Consider the following 6,831-nt stretch of genomic DNA (forward strand, 5'->3'; position numbering starts at 1 on the left):
ATATATATATATATATATATATATATATATTTTTTTTTTTTTTTTTTTTTTTTAAGAATTCAGTCATGGAAGGTGAGCCATCTTTCCACTGAGTGTGTGATTCTAAAGGCCTTTCTTGGTATTTAACTACAGGGTTAGACAACAGCTAAACATGTTAAGGCCCTAATGATGAGCCTGTAGGCTAGGTTATCGAACTGTGAGAGAGGATTCAGATCGTGCTTGCTCCCCAAAAACATGCTTAGTGGAGGCAGATCTGGAGACTCTGATAGGAACCCTAGGCTACCGCACTCAAAACCTCCAGCGTCTTTAGCAGGGGAGCCGCGAAGGGTCTCAGAGCCTGCTCCAATCACAGCCCTGCTAAGAGGTGAAGCTTCTCAGAGCGAGTGGTCACAGCCACCATGTCACCCGTCCCCGTTACTATTGTCCCATTGCGCTAACATGTCACAGGCTGAGTGGGAACCTAACTTAGGCTCTTCAGTGACCTTGTTCAAAGTGTTTTTGGGTCAATCACACTGCTCTCTCAACAAGACAGATTTGGGGCTGAAAGACCAAGCCAGTCAGGAAATGGACACGAAGATCCCAGGTCAACTAGGGGCAAGAGAGGTCTTGAAAAGCCAAGGACAAGTAAAATTACGAGAGAGGAAAGACTACGAGGAAACAGGCAGTGAGTGGACGGCGAAAGGAGAAGAAAGGAGCAGATGTGCTGAGCAGAGTGGGTAAGTCCGGAGAAATACAGACTGAGGTTCTGATGTCTCCCAGTTGTGGTTCTTGGAGGCGTCCGCATGTGTGTTTGCTTCGTGTCCTGGTGTTCCCTGTGACTCCTGTGGGTTCTCGCGTTGCCCACCTGCAGGTGCTAGTCTGTGTGTCCTCGCAGTCAAAAGACCCGGCCCCGGACGCTGACAGTTTGAGAACCCCCTTCGACAGGCAGTGGAACCTGCCGTTCCGAATCTGCCCACCTCACGGGAACCCTGTCAGACACTAGCATGTCTGGGACTGTCCGGGGCTTGAGGCTTTAAAGTTCGCCAGCAGGGCCTGGACCTCTTCACACTCAAACCCGGGAGGCCTGGAGATCATCCTTTAGCCCCAGGAGGGCTCGTCCGGTGCTCTCAAGTCATGAATGGTTATTTACCAGTGGGGCTGGGAAGCCGGTCTCCTACGTGTCCCCTCACACCCCTGGAACTGCCACAGTGACAGTGCCACTCGCTCTCAGTCCCATTTTTTTTTTTAATGTTTATTTATTTATTTTGAGAGAGAGGCAGAGGGAGTGAGCTGAGGAGGGATACAGAACCCGAAGCAGCTCCAGGCTCCGAGCTGTCAGCACAGAGCCCATGTGGGGCTTGAAGTCAGCACTTGATCATGATCTGAGCCACCAATTGGGCCAGCCAGCCCCAGTCCCATTCTTTGGAAACAAAAGAGCAAAAGAACAAAAGGTGAGAATTGATTGTAGGGAGTGAGTGAGTGCATCAGGAGAACCTTTCTGATCTCAGCTTAGTGGAGGAAAGAAGGTTTTTTTGTGATGGACATCAGCACCGGGAATTTTCTGAATGCCCAGGATTCCCGTGGAGCCCGCTGCCCATTGGGCAGCTTTTCTCCTGTGGGGACTGAAGGGCCGGCAGGATGTGGATGGACGTGCCCACACGAGAGGAAAGATGCTCCCTGTGGAGACAGTAGCACGACTCACAGCGGACAGCGTGGGGTGGTCAAGCTTGCTGTCTATACAGAGAGCCAAGGACAGGAAGGTAAACCGAGACTACATCCTGCAGTGCTCCTTGCATGGGCAGAGTGGGCATCGGTTTTAGGAACAGGAGAGCGATTCATCAGAGGCCTTCGGGGAGGACCGGGCTTTGTGAGGACCAGAGGCAGGAGATCGGACACAAGACCAGGGTAGATGAGTGACCTACCTGGGCCAAGGACAGAGGCAGTCGGAGCTACTCTTGGGAGTTGCTTGTTTATGGCGTTGTGGAAGAGGGACGGTGACTTTTAGGAAAGTGGGAAGTGCCAGAGGGGGAGGGGATGGAGAAGAGGAGGAGGAATGGGGGCAGAGAGGCACTTCTTGGATCACTTTAAAAATCTTCAAAGACTCAGTTGATGAGTTACCATCAGATTTCAACACACCCTGTCTCAGGGGGAGACTCAAAAAAATACACGTAGATCATGGCTAAATTAGACCAAGCGTTTCATGTCTGCACTGGGGGAAGTGTGTTGGTCTATAACATATATGTCACTAAATCCTTGAATGTGCTTGCAATTTGTATAGAAATGTAAAAAAAATAAAACCCAACAAAACCCAACTTAGCCTCCTTTTGTTCCCACCCCCCTCCCCCCGCCAAGACAGTTCGGCTATCCTAGGGTCTCTTGACTTAGATTTTTAATTCATTGTGATAATTTTCAAGTCAGTTAAAAATTTCCCACATACTATCAATTTATGACTACAAATCAGAAAAATCTAAACCTCTGTCTTAGCACATTGCATCTTTAATAAGACATTTTTTCCAGAATGACATTTCAAGGATATCTGGAGGTGACCAATGGGATGATAATTTTGAGTGAATTTAGAGTTTTAATTACTGTTTTATTTGTAATTGCAAGTGGGTGCTGTGGAAAAAAAAAAGAGCTATCAACAAAGGAAATAATTGTTCCAAAGAATTACATCTGCACTGCATTCTCTGTCAAAAAATTCTCATTAAAAATGTGTTTCTTTAAAAGTAACTCAAAGCAGCTGATGAAATATAAGAGCATGGAAAGTTTCAAATCCCAGAGCAAATGTGGATTCATCAGGGATCATTTGCCAGAGACCTGACTCAATGGCAAAAGACCTTCTCACCATTTCTCACATCCCTTCCTGGGTTTCATACGTAAGTTCAGATGCCTGCAGTTTTATTTCCAAAGCTCAGTATTTTCCACTTAAACACTTCCTTTTCATAATACTTCTGGTGTCTCTGGAGTGTTATTACCATTTGATTTTTCCCTTTTAATAATGACTCTGACTGTTGTGTTTTTTTAAATTTTTTTTTTTTATTTTAAGAGAGTGGATAAAGAACGACTAAGCTACGAACAAGTCTCCCAAAGAGGAGACAATCCCGTAAACCTTCCCAGGATCTCTGCGCCACCCCCCGGGGCTGATGTGCGAGAGATGGCTGTTACCAAGATTATTCCCAAACATCCTCTAGCTTGCTGGAGACCACAAAGATCAGTCCTGCCTGAGAGGCCACCGGTGTGCATCTGACAAAAGAATAAGATGATGGAAAAATATGGCCATCTCCTTGAAGTGGGGGCTGCCGATGGAAGAAAAGCAGTAGATGGGCAGAAGACAAGGTCAAAACCCAGGTCGGGCTGACGCTGTCTGGAAGACCAAAAGCCAGCTGCCTTATCGACGAATTTAATGAGCACCTATTATGTGTGGGGACACTGCCAAATGCTGCAGGAATCCCTTCCCGAGGGTATTTACAGTCTATTGAGGAGACAAGGCACATGTAGACCGAATGATTTAATTATCATCTCAGGTGGGTGTTTGGTTGATCTCTGGAGTCCCTCTTGTTCTTCCCCAGTCAGAGAACACTATGGTTTTATTTTTTCCCCCACTTTTAGAACACTTTTTCTACATATGTAAGTATATGCTGATTTGTTTATCTGTTTCTAGTCTGTCGTAAGAGCGAGAAGAGCAGGGGCTGTGTGTGTTTTGGTGTTGCTGTATCTCCAGAAGCGAACACAGTGCCTGGTGCGTAGAAGGTGCTCAGTAAATGTTTCTTTAATGAATCAGTGAAGGAACCAATGAATGACAGATTGGCTGGGAAACTCTCCGGTGTCAGGAGAACACATTGCAGGCACAGCTAGAAAGAAAGCTGGGTAAAGCGACTTTTTTTTTTTAATGTTTATTTTAGTTTTGAGAGAGAGACAGACAGAAGGACCATGAGTGGGGGAGGGGTAGAGAGAGAGGGAGACACAGAGTCGGAAGCAGGCTCCAGGCTCCGAGCTGTCAGCACAGAGCCCGATGCGGGGCTCGAACCCACGAACCACGAGATCATGACCTGAGCCGAAGTCAGATGCTTGACTGACTGAGCCCCCCAGGTGCCCCGTTTCGGGGTCTTTATTACTAGTTACAGATAATTCTCAGACTCTGAAAATGTGATTGCTCAAATTTCACTTTAAATATAGTCGGTACGAGTTGATATTTATAGAAGTTTTACTTCCCTCTATGCTGCAAAAAGCCTCCTGCCTGTTAGAATTCTCTATCTGCGTTCTTTGCCTCCACAAGGGCAATGAATGACAGGACCAACAACAATGGTAACATGGCCGCTGTTTAGGTAGCACTTCCTGTATGGCGGGCACGGGGCTGACTGGTCTAGGTAACTAATCTATCCTTCCCCGTAGATGAGGACGCTGCAGCATGAGAGGTGTATTACCTAGAGTGGGGTAACTTATATTTTGCCACTGTGGCGTCCATGTAGTTTGGTGGTCAAGGTTATCTACTGAACACAGTTATTTGGGGCTTCAGTCTCCTTTCATATAGAAAGCCAGTAGGGCATCAGAATCCTCCTTTTGGCCCCTGTGAATCTGGTGGTAGTTGACAAGAGAAAGGGGAGGGAATGTGAGGATCAGGCAGAAGGGTTTAGATTCCAAGTCTAGAAGTGGTCTATTTCCTCCCTGTGCTCAGATTCCATCGGCCAGGTGTCGATTCCATGACCCCATCGAAAGGCAAGGGGGCTGGGATGCATGGTCTTGGCAAATGCCCAGGAAGAAGAGGAAATGGTGTCGGTGACCAGCTAGTTTCTGTCTCTCAAAGGCTAAGTGACTCATAAGGTAATAAATATTACAGCTCGGGTACCCAAACCCACGTCAGTTGCAAGCTGTTAACCACACACTCCCTTTCTTCCCTTCATCTGTCAGTTCATTGTCAGTGTTTGCTTGTTTTGTGTCGAATGTATAGTGTACCACAGCCGGGCCATAAAGGGAAGGTTCTGGTCTGCTCTTTGTCAGGGGGACTCACCACCTGATCAAGGGCTGGGCTGAAAGTGGATTATTTGAAGGGGCAGGAAGATGGATGGCTGTGATACTTCCTCTGTGAAACCATATAGCCTCCGTTTTCATGTCAGCAGCTCGGGGATGCTGTTCCTGCTGAACTAATTCCCGCCAGATATCGTGAGGCCACGTTAGACCAAGGACATTGGACCCTTCTCTGTGGCCGGGCTGCTCACGGACCCTTGGATCTCCCATTGCTAAACCTGTGTAATGGGCATAACTTCATTTTACCCAGTCCACCGTGCAAGATATGCACCTTTAAGTATTTCTTTAACTCAAGTTGTCATACTTCATTAATTCCAATACATGCCTTTTCATGCGTTAGCGTCTCAGAAATCAGGATCTTCTCACTGATGGCATCTTTGAATCGCTATTTCCCGGGTGGCAGGGTGGACGGAATGGCCCGTGCATGTCTGAACTTGTTCACAGGCATTCCTATGACCGTCCCTTCTGTTGAAGTCTGTGCATTGTTGGTAGGACCCAAGTTGAGTTTAGTTGCTGTTTGAAACGTTTTCAAAAAGATCATCCCAAGTTTCAGGTTTGAGATGAAAAGTTATCGTCAACAGAAAGGTTTGGAAACAGAGCAGTGGGGTGCAAATATGATGTTAGTGAAGCAGGTATTTGTGTTGGGGGGGTCGCTGAAAAGCAACAAGCTCATACACGGTAATAGACGTAGATTACTACAAGCGTTTGAAACTGATCATTTTGTTACTGAGTTGTGTACAAAGGCAATGCCTGTTTGCACACGTCAAGCAAGCAAGCACCCACATCAGACCTTTTAGAATGGATGGCAGCATCTCGGAAGAAAATCTGGAGCCAATAGTGGGGACGCTTGTAAGAAATGTTTCATCATCGATACAGAGGACAGCGCCGTTCAGAAAAATATGAACATTGATTCCGAATGCGTAAACTCTGAATGCGAAGATAACTTCAGGAATTTCTTGACGAATTTATTTTCTTTTTTCTGTACGCGTGAGTGTGATGTATAATAAAAGCCTCTGACCCAATAAGTCTAGAAAAGCTTTTTCAGCAAGCATAAAATACAGATTTTAAGTGATGAGAAAGCATTGTTTCATAGATTAATTGGCGTCTTTCTTTCTTAGTGGTACATAAATTAATGATGCATTTTACAATCGATGGCTTCTGAGTATCAATGAAATAGCTACTTTCTCATTTGAGTTCCCATTCCTTTGGGTATGAGAAATTAAATTTCTGTCAGTTCAGCAGCACCCCTCCCCATGATCACACTGCATTCCTGGGGGCTTACCCACAGCTACCATTTAGACTGAGGACACTGTGTTTGTTGGGCATGAGTTTCTCTCTGTGCTGGCAGCCGCCGACATGGCCGTGTCTGATGCCACACAGATCGCTGCTGGGTCCTTTTCCTGTTCTCATCTCAGGCCTCTTTCAGAGTTGGGGGGATCTTTCTGCTAGTTCAAGTGGGCTTGGGGTCCACTTCCCTGGCAGCGAAGACGCTGAGCTGGTGAGGCCCTGGGCCCCTCGGTGGGCTCTCTGGAGCAGAAAGGGCAGTTTGCGTCCTCTTGGGCACTGGGTGGAATTCACTCTTCCCACTGCTCTTAGGCATGTAGGATCCAGCTTCCCTTTGCCATCTCTTTGGAACGGGGAGACCTAGACCCCGCCATGTTTCCACTCTGGCATCTCGTGGCCTCCCTGGCTCCACCTGGGGAAGGGGTACGTGTGTCCTCCGGCCCGTGTGGGGTTTCTGGTTGTTCCTCCTCCATCTCTGCACGATGAGGGGAGGGGGCTGTGCCGCAGGACCCCCTGTTGAGGTCCCTTCTGGCCTCCTCTCCA

The 6,831-nt window shown here is 47.2% G+C and overlaps 1 long non-coding RNA gene across 1 annotated transcript; it reads left to right on the forward strand.

Moving 5' to 3' along the window:
- The first annotated feature begins 2,401 nt into the window (after positions 1–2,401).
- LOC123577341 lies at positions 2,402–6,353 on the forward strand. Its single transcript, XR_006701813.1, has 4 exons — positions 2,402–2,855; positions 3,026–3,503; positions 3,641–3,718; positions 5,097–6,353. It is a non-coding gene; the product is annotated as an uncharacterized LOC123577341 (long non-coding RNA).
- The last annotated feature ends 478 nt before the right edge of the window (positions 6,354–6,831 follow it).

Source organism: Leopardus geoffroyi, chromosome D2, assembly GCF_018350155.1.
Source record: "Leopardus geoffroyi isolate Oge1 chromosome D2, O.geoffroyi_Oge1_pat1.0, whole genome shotgun sequence".
NCBI lineage: Eukaryota > Metazoa > Chordata > Mammalia > Carnivora > Felidae > Leopardus > Leopardus geoffroyi.